This window comes from Marmota marmota, unplaced genomic scaffold (genome assembly GCF_001458135.2).
Source record: "Marmota marmota marmota unplaced genomic scaffold, marMar, whole genome shotgun sequence".
Taxonomy (NCBI): domain Eukaryota; kingdom Metazoa; phylum Chordata; class Mammalia; order Rodentia; family Sciuridae; genus Marmota; species Marmota marmota.
Genome location: NW_026000244.1, coordinates 1408972 through 1422937, shown reverse-complemented (window position 1 = coordinate 1422937; position 13966 = coordinate 1408972). Strand labels below are relative to the sequence as shown.

Here is a 13966-nt window from a genome sequence, read left to right as displayed (position 1 = left end):
GGCTTCCTGACATCAGAATTGGAATGGCCAGGGTGCTGATTCATGCTTCAATGTCCAAACATGGCCAGCTGCCCTGCCCCAGGGCCTCTCCCTAGTGGGCAGTTAACAGGCTCCTCCTCAATGCCTCCCTTTATCAGGCTGTGCAAGTCTTCTTCCCTCCCTGTAAACACAATTAGAAGGGTCTTTCTGCTCCTGCCTTCTGGAATTAAGTAAAATGAGACTGGGAGGACTTTTCTACAAAGTGTATAATTATAAAAGGTAGAACGGGACTACAGTGGGAAATGCTGTGGATTCATTTCAGTAAATCAAGGAGACTTTGATTTGAGGGAAGGTATGGCCTTTTCACATCAAGTTAAAGATTAAAAAAAAAAAAAAAAACTTTTCCTTACTCAACAGAAAGGGTCTTGAGGCACTGCAGGCATCAAAGAGATTCTAGAAGCAGGATTTTGATGAGGAATAGAAAAGAAATGTAAAATATGCACCTATTCACTACCAATAAACTGCAGATTTAAAAAATACTATGAAATATAGTGAAACATGCCTCATGGTTTAGAAGAAATTTATTTAAGTTTTCAGAGGAAAAAAAGAAAAAGAAAAAGAAAAACTTTGTATGTTTTGTCATTCTGAAATTGTTCCTGGGCCCAACTGTCTTCATACTGGAGAGCAAGAGATGTACCGCATTGCATAAAGTCAATGGCTATGCCCAGCAGCATCTCCCCTCATAAGGTAAAGCATGAGGGTGTCAGTTGGTCTCACAAGGGAGGAATGGAAGATCCTCCACAGTGCACACCTTGGACTTCATGGGAAGATCTTTACAGCTCCAAGTTTAAGCAGTCACTCCAGGAAGATAAAAATCAACACCAAAAAAACTTAAATGCAAGCAAGAACCAGAGTATCCCTTGGAGAAAATGTCACATTTAAGATTATCAACCCAGAAGCACACTTAATTGATATATGCCTAATACTAGGTATTTCATGAAAAAAGCAAAAAGAAAGTAGAAATTATTTTTAATAGAATGAATATCAAATACAACATCAGAGTTTGTAAGATGCTACTAAAACTGTATTTTGAGGCAAATTGTAGCATTCAAAAACCTATATTTAAAGAAAGAAAAGAACTAAATCCATGACCTCAGATTCTACGACAAGAAACAAGAAAAAGGAGAATGAATTAAAGTAAGTAGAATAAAGGAAGTAGCAAAGATCATAGCAGAAGTCAATTAAATACTGGAGAAAAGAATGGAGAAAATCTCTGAAATACTTGTTTTATTGAAATTCATAAGTTTAATAGTTTTCCATGTATATTCAACAGAAAATAAAAGCAAAAAAATAAGATGAATGAGAGAATATCATCACAGGCACTACAAGTATGGAAATTATAAAAAAAAATAACGTGGAAAAACTCTCTCTCAATTAATTTGACAACATAAATAAAAATGTACAAATTAAATGGAAGACAGTATAGCTATGTGTCCACATAAAATAAATAAATAAATTACAACCCTTATTTTGAACCATATATAAAAATTAACTCATAATGATCATGAACACGAGAGCAAAACCTAAAACTTCAATCTTTTAGAATAAAAGTTCTTGTGACTTTGGCTTAGAAGAGGTTTCATAGATATGAACCCAAAAAAACATGCCATGTGTAAAAAAAATCAGTGTTGTACTTCATCAATGTGAAAACTTTCTTTCTGCTCTTTGATAGATAATGTCAACAAATATAAAAAGGTAAAGATTGAGAAAATATTTGCAACTAACATGTATAATAAAGGACTTATGTCTCAGACATATGGAGAACTCAGAAGTCACTATTAAAAAAACAAGCAACTCAATTCAAAATGGGCAAAGATCTGATCAGACATTTTACTCAAATAAGTGACTAATAGGAACATAGAAAAATATCTATCATTATTCATTAAGTAAATGTAAATTAAAACCACAACTATATGTCACTACATCTATAAGAATATCTAAATTGTTGTTTTTTAAATGTTTTAATGTTTTAATTATTTACACATGACAGTAGAATACATTTATGCACTTTGATACATCATATATAGATGGGATATAGTCTCTCATTTTTCTGAGTGTACATTGTTGCAGAATCATATTGGTCATACAGTCGCATATATACCTTCAGTAATAATGTCTACAGTAATAATGTCTACTTTCATTCTACTATATTTCCTGTCCTTACATCATCTCCCTCCCCTCCCATCTCTTCCCTCTACCTAATCTAAGGTAATACTATTCTTTTCTAGAGTCCCCTCGCTTTAGAGTGAATTAGCATCTGCATATTAGAGAAGACTCAGCCTTTGGTTTTGTGGGATTGGCTTATTTCACTTAGCATGATATTCTCCAACTCCAACCATTTACTGGCAAATGTCATAATTTCACTCTTCTTTAAAGCTGAGTAATATTCCATTGAGTATATATACCACATTTTCTTTATCCATTCATCTATTGAGGGACACCTAAGTTGGTTCCATAGTCTAGCTATTGTGAATTGAGCTGCTATAAACATTGATGTGGCTGCATCACTATAATATGCTGATTTAAAAACAGCAATGTATACGCAAACAAAAATTTTAAATACAGTAGAAAAAATGAAAGTTTTCTAGATCAAAATATTAATATTAAATAATAGATGAAAAAATTTAAAATTCAATTACATAAGCATGTCAAAGAAATAGTACTAGTTTTTGGAGGCATAATAATGATTGAGTCTAGATCATTCAAACTCTATTAGAAAAACAAGAAATGGAGAGGAAACTGAGAGGGTTCTTTGTATATTATTTTGTTCCTTTAGCATATACCAGGATAATAAACAGATAATAGGTAACAACTGACAATTTTCTAAAGGGATAAATACAGATGCTTGTATAATTTTTTTTAAGAATAAGAATGGGATAGCTTTAGGAAACAGATGACATGAAAGAAATTATATGAAATGAAGCTATTCCATATAAACTTTTGGTAATAATTTAATATGAATGAAATATCATATGAAAAGAAACCTATTATGCCTTTGTTCACTATTATTATAAAATACAGGCTTATGTTGTTCACAGATTTTCAATATTCAGAGAACTTAAAAGCCATAAATGTTATTATTTTTAGATGAAGAAACTGAGGCTCAAATATTAAAGATCTAAAAGGTAATCTCAATATAATAAAGATTTCTTTGCATGTACCAAAAAAAGGGGAAAAAATATCTAAAACTAAAAATACCAGCCTTGGCATGGATGTACTACTTTGGCCATATGAAATGTTGCAATCACATTGGAGCACACTTTTGCAGTTTCTGTAATGAAAAAATACCCTTCCCTAACATTATGATGGGGTTCTTACCTCATTAAGTATTTGCCAAGTGAAAAGGAAGTACATGATGTGTTATTTCTGTATCTGTTGATAATACTTTAAAATGGAAACAACCCTAATGTCTATTATCATATCAATAAAGAATTGACTCAACCATACAATAAAATGCTACCGAGTTATAAAAAATGAACAAATTATATACATATGCATGTGTGTGTGTGCATGTGTGTGTTTGTGTAACAAATCTCTCAAAATATAATTATGCTGGGTAAAGAAAGTCAGGCAAAAACAAGTAGATACCATAAGATTCCATTCATATAATTTTTTAGAAAATGAAAACTCATATATAGTAGAATAAATCAGGTTACTGTTTTCCTTAGAAGGAGAGGTGGAAAAGATAGGGGAAGAATAAGAAGAGCTATGAGTGAATATTGGGACAGTGGATATATCTCACTATTTTGAATAGAGTGATGCTTTCACAGGTAGATAGATAAAGATGTAGACATAAAACAAATTTTACTAATACATAAAATTTCTGATGCCTTTAAAGAAACAAAAAATTCTTATTCCCTTAGATCTGGGGCTCCATTTATAGTTGTTTATACTGACACCTTGAAATTCTTTTACAGAGAAATTTTCAATCAAAATATTGATTTCAAAAGGTGACCTTTTCTTTTTTATTCCTTACAAATGACTCAAAGTCCTAGTCTGCATGTAACAGACCTTCTTTCTGCTCTCAGGTCTCTTTTGGGACCCTCGGTGGAAAAGTCAGGTGGTATGGGGAGAAGGGAGTGGGCAGGCTGCATGGCTTTAGCTGACCCAGGGTTCAGGCTGCTGCTCCAGGACCAAGTTTGTGGAAGGAAAATTCTAAGATAACTTAAAATTCAGGTATTTTCTAAGGAAATCCTTTGATCTGTTAGAAGCCATTTGGATACATGTTTTTGGTTTGGTTGTGTTAAGTCACATGGTGCATGACATAGTGTTCCTGCTGGGAACATCAGCTGGGTTAAAATAGAAATACACTTTGTCATTTAAAATATATTTCTATGGGCTGGGGATGTGGCTCAAGTGGTAGCGTGCTCGCCTGGCATGCGTGGGGCACTGTGTTCGATCCTCAGCACCACATACAAATAAAGATGTTGTGTCCACTGAAAATTGAAAAATAAATATTAAAAAAAATTCTCTCTCTCTCTCTTAAAAAAATAAAATAAAACAAAATATATTTCTATTAAATTACTGGGCTGCTGAGATCAAGTGAATTTCAGACTCTTTTTGTCTTCCAGGAGTATGAATCTCTAGTAAAGAAGGAGAAGCCCAAATTAGAATAGCCAAAAGCACATTCAACTCATGTGCTACAGGAATTCCTTAAGCAGATGAAAGTGCCAAGCTTATGCCTTAAATCTATTTATTATACCCTTTGAAGCGAAGTAGTAACACCAAAAGTGCAAATTTGATGATGTCTATTTGATATGAAAAGTTAAAGAAATAAAATACAGATTAAACAACAAAAAAGTGGATTTTTTGATCAAGATTATATTATTTTACAATCCATTTCATATGTCCATAAAATTGTACTCTCAAGTATTACTTAGAACATGTATTAATGAGATGAATATTTTCTTTGTAGCTAAATATTAACTATATTCAAATATTAGTATAAGAAGCAAGGGGAAAAATCAAAAGAAAATGATTATACATTCCTTTCCTGAAAATTCTCCTTATTTTTATAAGTCTTCCAAAGTGCTCTCATTTTTCTACCTCTACATGTGACCAGAGATCAGGAGACTTTTTTTCTGGAAAAGGTCAGATGATAAGTATTTTAGATTTAATAGGCCATAGGGTCCTCTCAAGAAATATTTCCCTCCATCTTGGTAGTATAGAAGCAGCCATAGACTGTGCATACAAGCCTGAGAGTAATTGTATTCCAATAAAGCTTTATTAAGAGAAACAGATCTGGTCAGAATGGATCCATAGCCCATAGTTTGTTACCTAATCAGAAGTCGCCAAGGTTATGAGCTCAGGGCACCCATTTGGCAGGTACAAATTTAGATAGAGATAGAGTTTTAGGTGTCCCAAGTGTCCACTGGGAACTTTTAGGCTCTGTTTGAAGCACAATGGTTGTACAAATGAAATTTTATGTAAGAGCAAACATTTGGCATACTTGCCTTCATATACTGACCGTATTTACAAGGATTTATTTCTGGACTCATTACTGCATTCTGTTGATCTATGAATATCTGTCCTTATGACAGCTTGATAGTAAGTTTCAGAAACAAGGGGCAGGTTCTCCAGTTTTGTTCTTTTTCAATGTTGTCTTGGCTATTTAAGGTCCCTGAAAATTCCTGTGAATTCAGTGAAGAAAAGACAGTGTCTTCAAGAAATGGTGCTGGGAAAACTGGATATTTATGTGCAGAAGAATGAACTTGAACCCTTAGTTTATACCATAGGCAAAAATTAACTCAAAATAGACTAAAAACTGAAAATAATATTTAAAACAATAAAATTCAGAAAAAGACATTGGAGAAAGCTTTATGACATTGAATTTGGCAATGATTATTTAATTTGACCACTAAAGGCATAGACAGCAGAGATATTAGATAAATTAGACTTTGGCAATATTTAAAACTTTTGTGCATCAAATTTTACTATATTGATAGTGAAAAGACATCCCATGAGAAGGAATAAAATATTTTCAAGTCATATATCTGAATGAGGATTAATATTGAGAATATATAAGGATTTCCTACAACTTAACAATACAAAAGCTCAATAAAAATAAAACAGCAAAGAACTTGAATAGACATTTCCCTGAAGAAGAGAAACAAATTACTAAAAAGCACATGAAAAGATGCTCCATATCATTTCTCATTAGGGAAATTAAAATTGAAATACAATTAGATACCACTTTTTCTACCCATTATTGTGGCAATTAACAAAATAGAGTAATAGTAAGAAAGAGAGGGAAAGAGACCATGTATTGGTGGCCTGGGTGAAAAGAAACTGGAAACCTCATGAGTTAGCAAATTCATGGTAAAAATGTAAAACTGTGCAGCCTATGTGGAAATTAGTTTTATACTTCCTCTAAAAGTTATATATAGAATTACCTTACAATCCAGCAATTCTACTTTTAGGTATACACACAAAAGAATTAAAATTAAGGCACCCAAAAGGTATTTATTTGTACAGTAATGTCTTAGCAGAATTATGTGCAATAGACAAAAGGAGAAAATAGCTAACCTCTACCAATAGATGAATGTATAAACAAAAAGTAGTGTACGTGTGTGTGTGTGTGTGTGTTTTCTTATAAAGGAATGAAATTATTATACATGCTATAACAGATTAACCTTGAAAATACTATGCTAAATGAAATAAGTCAAACAAAAAAGAACAAATACTGTGTGATTCCACTTATAGTCAAGTTCAATATAGGTCAATAGCCAAGTTCACAGAGAGAATGAAGAAGGGTGATTTCCAAGGGCTAGGGGAGGAGTGTGGAGTTTTGGTTTGGAATGACAAAAATGGTCTGGTAATAGACTTTGGTGATGGTGGTGCAATATTGTGATCGTGCTTAATGCCACTGAATTGTACACTTAACATGATTTAAATGGTCAATTTTATTATATATACTTAATCACAATTAAAAACATTAGGAACAGGTTTATAGAATTTAGACATTTATAGAATCATGATTTAAGTGCTAAAGTTGCTATTTTCTAGCAAAAAATAAACAGAATCACAATCACTAAGAGCTGAAAGGAATAAATGAGATCTTCTGTGTCAGTCACCGAACCTTGAAATGTTATTTTATTTTAATAAAATTAAGAGGGCTCATGAATCTTACAAATTCAGTGGCACTCGGGGATTGTTAATTTGCAAATGTGGGGGAATAGCAACCCAATTGGAACAGTTGTACAACATTTCTTGAAATCATATTTGTTTAGAAGAACATACTGATTTTACTTGGAATGTCTTTTAAGCACCAATGAAAAATAAAAACTTTGAAGGTGCTTTAATTTTTACTACATATAAGATTGTAGAGACATCAATGCATCAATCAACATGTTAGCAAAGAATATTAGGACTGCTGGAATAAATTATAGGTGGCAAATTCCTTCACCCCAAATAATAGACCCACCGGGTCAAATCTACCTTCTTTTTCAAGGCTGGCCATCTGAGATGCCCCTCTTGGTCTGTCATCTCTTCTCTGCTTTTACTACCCATACTGCATTGAGATTTTCTCTCAAAAATTGGAAAAAAAAATGTTACCTCCTCAACTTCCCTCTTCCTGTCTGGCTTTACTGAGCAAGCCAACCAGTGTTGGTCTTCAGCTACCAATCAAAATGAAAGAAAAAGGGACAACAAAATTCACACACCTCAAGGATGTTTTAAGACATATTCAAACAATTTGACTTTGATATGGTGCTGTGGCAAATGCCCTTTCCCTCAATCTTTGTGCCCCATTACTGTCTATAAATAACCTGTTAGGGATACTTTCAGGAAAAAATGTGATATTTGCACATGCACTCATGCAAGCCTTCCAATAGTGTTCCTGACTCCAAGGAAGCCATTGACATAGTGGTGAATGGGTCTTACAAGCAGTGGAAAAGGGCAATTTCCATCTTTGCAGCCACAGTTCCCTATTCTTCTTTCAGAAGAAATGCCTGTCCCACATTCAGCCCATGTGCCACAGGCAAGGCTGAGTTCTCCACAAAGGCAGGGGAGAAGCATGTGACCCAGCCTGAGCTCATCATTACTTTCCATTGCTCCAGTGCCAGTGATGTAGTAATGGTGCCTGGGAGTCTCATACAGAATCCCTAACTTTCTCAGGAAGGAATAGTGGGATTATTTAGTGGCCCCTGCCATGGATTCTGTAAGGCAAAGAAAATGTGCAGGAAAAAAATCCCTCTATTTGAAAGAAGATTCAGCATTTCCAGAAGGGCAAAGGTAGCCTGTTGGAATTGGAAAGGAGTCTTCTACAAGTACCTACTACACCTACTTTCAGGCATGCACAACATACCTGTCTAACTACTGCAGCTTTGTCCTTGTAAGCATCATCTTCCAGGCCTGTGGGACAGCCCAAATTCCTCCACTGATAAAAACACTCAATCTTCTTAAGAAAGCTGAGCTCTGGCAACAATCTTTTCAAGTTTTTATATCCTCAGAAATCCATCAGCACTTGAATATTGATTTTTCATCATGAAAAAAATAAGATTAATTCAGTAGGCCAGTTAAAGGCAGTCCCATCCACATACCTAGTTATTTATTTGGTAGCAGTGTTTGAACCCAGGGACACTTAACCTCTGGGCCACATCTCTAGATCTTTGTTTGATTTTTGTTTTGAGACAGGGTCTCACTAAGTTGCTCAGGGCCTCACTAAGTTGTTAAGGCGGGCCTTGAACTTGTGATCCTTCTGCCTCAGCCTCCCTGGTTGCCAAAGTGCCCAGCTAAAGGAAATACTTTCTTATGTGCTTAATGATAAGCATTAGCAATCAGTCAATTTCATTGATTCAAAAAGTATTTGAACACTTAGTGTTTATACATGTTCCTGGTGATGGAATAGTGTCTTATGATCCTATAAGTTTTCAGAGGGTCTACTTGATTTAGGATTCACCCAATCATACAGCACTAAATTGAGACTAATTTACTGTTAACAGTTCACACTCACAATACCAGACCTTAAATTATACTACAGAGCTATGGTAAGAAAAACAGCATTTTGTTGATACCAAAAAAGTTATGAAGATCAATAGTATAAAAATGAATGGCAGACACAAAGATAAACACATATAAATACAGTTATCTCATATTAGACAAAGGCACCATAAATATACATTGGAGAAAAGATAGTCCTCTTCAACAAATGGTTTTGGCAAAACTGGAAATCAATATGTTTCAAAAAGAAATTAAACCCCTATCTCTCACCCTGCACAAAACTCAAAGTGTATCAAGGACCTAGGCATTAGACCAGAGACCCTGTGCCTACTAGAAGAAAAAGTAGACCCAACTCCCCATCATGTCAGCTAAGCATGCCTGAAGCACAAGAAGTAAAATAAAGAACCAATAAATGGGATGGTATCAAATTAAAAATCTTCACAGAAAAGGAAGCAATCACGAATGTGAAAAGAAAGCCTATAGCTGCCCCTCAGGTATATAAAGAACTTAAAAAACTTAACACCCCCAAACCAAATAATCCAATCAATAAATGGACAAAAGAACTGACAGAAACTTCACAGAAGAAGGGTAGGGGGCAGGCTTCTTAATCATTTAAAGGTTGTCCTGATCACAAAAGGCTGGATGAGGACAACTAATGACTATGGGGACCTGCACAAAGAGCAAGACCTGTCCTTGAGCAGCACTACAAATTTACAGACAATCTAAGAATAAACACAAATTATTCTGTCTACTGTACTATTTCCTTCCATCAAGTTCTCTAAAGCTAAATAGTTTATAAAGCATTCTGTATGCATTGTCTCATTTAATTTCCTTGATGACCTGTGGTCTATTGTATTATCTCATTCTTTAGATAAAAAATGTGGGACAAAGGAGTTTAAACGACACTCCCAAGTTCACTCTGATGACTGGTGATCAAGTCTGGATAAAGGATAAGAGCTCCTATCTTGGCTCCGAGCAGTTCTTCAAACTACATCATGACATGAAAGTGTAGTCCATTTTATAATAAAACTTCCATCCTTTGACTATTCACTTAGATTCCACTGAAATTTTCTTTCTAGTAAACAAGAATTTAATAAGAGGAAAAAGTCCTCAAATATTGTGTTTTTAAATAAAAACATGGGATTTAAGATTCAATGTGAAGAAGAAGAAAAAGAAGTCTCTCCATAAGGCTATTGCTAACGTATTTCATAGAGCAAGGTGGGATCGATTATAACATAATATTCTAGTTAATAGTTTCTCAAAGTTTCATCCTCTGGAAAAAAAATTTAGTAGAGAATTTTTTGATAGGTTATTATGGATTCTAAAATAGTTCTTGGATAGCAATCAATAATTAAGGAAAAAATAAGTTCACTGTGTCCTCCATTTTTGGCCAGCTTAATGACCATTTTAAAAATATATTTATTTTTTAGTTGTAGTTGGACACAATACTTTTATTTTATTTATTTATTTTTATGTGTTGCTGAGGATGGAACTGAGGGCCTCGCACCTGCTAGGCAGGTGCTTTACTGCTGAGCCAACACCCCAGCCCCTTAATGACCATTTTTGGAGGATGACTTTATACCTCTTTCATAATTTCATTGGTTGTCTATACTCTTCTTGTGACTGTAGAAAGGATGCTCAGGGAGCTTGTAGAGAATTTTTTTAAAAGAATTTGTCCTAAGGTAAACATCTGCTCAAATAAATCTAGAAGCTAGCTGGATAGAAAACCAGCATCTCAGAATCAAATGTTTACCTGCTAGTGTGTTCTTAACACTGAATCCTGGGATCATGGCATTTTCTTCTTTGGGGAACAGTGGCTCAATCATTTTCTTCTTTGGGGAACATTGGTACAGAGGAATAGTTCAAGGATGATGAGGCAAGAGCCAGGAGCATGTGGCTCTTCAAGCTTAAGAATATCACCCTGTGCTGATTGGGCTGTGTTACCATGTGGGGCGATGTCTCCTGAGCAGGAAGAGGGCCCAGCATTGCCCCCATTGCCATCAAATACTCAGCATTGCAATCAAAAGTCTTAATTTTTCTGCCAAATCACTTGGTTTTTAATGTTAGACATTTGCTTAACGTTGGCTCAGTTTTTTAAAAAGTATTATTAAAAAAAAAAAAACACACATTTCCAGGGCACCTGTCCACCAACCCCCCAACATCTCTGATCATCACATCACCATCTTTTATTCCTGCTGCTGCCCCAACAGCTCACACTACATCATTGATTCTTAGGCTGGTACTTCCACTGTCAAAAGCAGAACTATATCTGCTATTGAGGAATGCCAGGAGGCCCATGATGACCACCCCACCACCTATCCCAACCTCACCCTGGCAGAGTAGTTGGCCTGAAATAAACTATGCAGGAAGGAAAGCAGCTGAAGAAAGCCGCACTCTCAGGTAATTTTTATGCCAACTCTCTAAAATTTATGGGATAAAAGTAAGTGTAAGGAGGATTTAATCTAAACTTTGCAGAATTAGCAATAGGGAAGACAATTTTCAAATAAGTATTGATATAAAATACTCAGTTTACTGAATACCAGACCTATTTTTTTCCATTTCTGTATTTTTTCCATTTCTATTTTCCATTTCCATATTCCTTTTAATCTTGTTCAATATCTATGCCCAGTTAAATAAGACTAATTGATATTTATGCTTATATTGTATATTTATCAAGAATCCCATTGACAAATATTGTTGAATTATCTTTCAGTGGATATTTTAATACCTTTAAACCACTTTCTAGGCATTTTCATTGTTTCCTCATGAGGAAAGCAGGACAAAAATTATTCATTCATTCAATTAATGCATTATTTCTGAATGCCAGAAATGCACTTGACACTGGCAAGACTTTATACTACGGAAACTGTCTGGACATGGGGAAAAGTTTTTGAATGCTTGGGTGGAGGAGGGGATGATTCACAAATCCCTATCTTTTTCCTGGTTCTGGGGAAAACTCTAGTTTCCATTTGGGAGAAGGGAATAAAGATGGAGAGTACTGGTTACTTAACACATCACAAAAGTGGGGGACTTCAAAATGGTGACCATAGAGATTAAACCAAATGGGAGTTCTCAGAATGGGGACTACTAATGCTGCTCACTGTGAAGCTGGCCCTGAGTGGGGATGTGGGCATTCTAAGGGGAAGACCAAGCGAATATATTCAGAGAAGTGAATGTCAAATACATGTTTAGAAAAAAGGGCGGAGGTTTATGAGGCCAGAATTTGGACTTGCTCAGAAATTTGGGCTTCCTGTTGTAAACAATGGTACCTTATGGAATGCTCTCAGAAGGAGAATGTTTCAGTAAGAAATGCTTTAGAAATATTTAAGTGGTAGCTGTGAAAATGAGATCATGAAGCAGCTAATGAGGGCTTAGATGGCATAAAAAAAAAAGGCCTGATGTACAATGTAAAATTGGATGGAAGAAGAGAGATGATGTGATGTCAGAATTTGGTCCATCAAGTCTGAATTTTTTTGATAAGGTGACTGCATGGCCTGAGTCCTGGTCAAGGCCAGGGTGCATTAATTATAGTGCAGCTTTGTAGCCATGAGCCCAAGAAGGAGTTTGTATGATTTACTGATAACAGTGGCATTGATAATTGGCACCTAGGGTTGGTGAGACACCTCCCCCAAAAGAGCTCTGTCTTTGGGAATAGAAATGTAGTAAGAATTCGCATATGTGAACAATGTTCAACGTATGCATGGGACACCCTGCTCTGAGGTATCTTATCTACACATCAGGAGCCTTGTTGTGAGATATCTTTCGCACACATTAGTGGACTGTTCATTGGAGACTGGGCCTGGTCTCAGGACTCCTTGCTAGGAGGTGGCCTTTGTCTGTCATACATCTTTAACATTACTCTTGTAGTATATCCTTTTGCTGCAATAAAGTGTAGATTTTTTTTTTCTTTTGGTGATACTGGGGATTGAACCCAGGGCCTTGTGCATGTGAGGCAAGCACTTGACCAACTGAGCTATATCCCCAACACTAAGTGTGGATTTTTAAGTGTAGTCTTTGTGGGTCTTGTCATTCTTCCTAAAGTCTAAGTTCAGTTCTTTAACAGTTAAGCCTTGTCTGCTTGTCACTATTAGTGTAAGTAGCAGATGGAAAGATGTTTGAAGAATTGTGTTGGGATGTGATTGGTGGAGAGAGAAGAAAGGGTATGGAGTGATTCCTTCATTCCTGGCAGATATGGTAGAAGAATAATTTGTATGTTGGAATAACACAACTTGTTAGGATACAAGTATGGATTGCTTAGAGCTGCCTGTGCATTCCTAGCCAGAGATGTGTAAGAAACAGTTTCTAACTCACTTCTGTTTCAGTGTCATCTACAGCATTTGGGGGAGGCTGAGTGGAGTTTAGAACTTTGGAGAAAAATCAACAAGGTGTTCCATTCTAAAATAATGTGCACAGGAGGGAAAACTTTCTAAGACATACTCTTCAGAGTCAAGGAAGTAATTTAATGAGTGCAGTTTGCCTACGGGGAACTGACATGAGTAAGAGACCCCATAAAAATGCTGATGAGCAATTCATAGTATTCAAGACAGTATAGTTAAAACTGATCAAGCCTGCAAGCTACATTTAACCCTGGGTCACCATTTTGCATTGACTCCATGAAGCAGTATTGACCTCCAAACATCAGTAATGTGAGGAAGTGCCTAGGTAGCTCCACAGAACCCAAGAATATTCTTTCATTAAAATTTCTGTGCCCTCACTGTGATTTATCTTAGATCAAATGTGTCTCATTGCCCAAGTGGTTATGTGTCTTCATTTCTCTACACTTTCTATAGCTACACCCACGGTTGTAATATTGAGGACAAAGATCTTTTCTTTCTTATAGCTGACAATGTTACAAAATGAGAAAGGAACACGTCACAGTCCAACTCACTTAATATAGGAAATATTTGACAAGAAGCAGAACTAAAGAGTTCTAAAGCACTTGTCCCAAAGAATAATATGCATGCATGACACTACTCCAAATTTTTAC

At 35.4% G+C, this 13966-nt stretch overlaps 1 non-coding gene across 1 annotated transcript; it reads right to left on the bottom strand.

Moving 5' to 3' along the window:
- Positions 1–12889: 12889 nt before the first annotated feature.
- On the bottom strand, positions 12890–12962 carry Trnav-cac. The gene has a single exon. It is a non-coding gene; the product is annotated as a tRNA-Val (tRNA).
- Positions 12963–13966: the final 1004 nt, after the last annotated feature.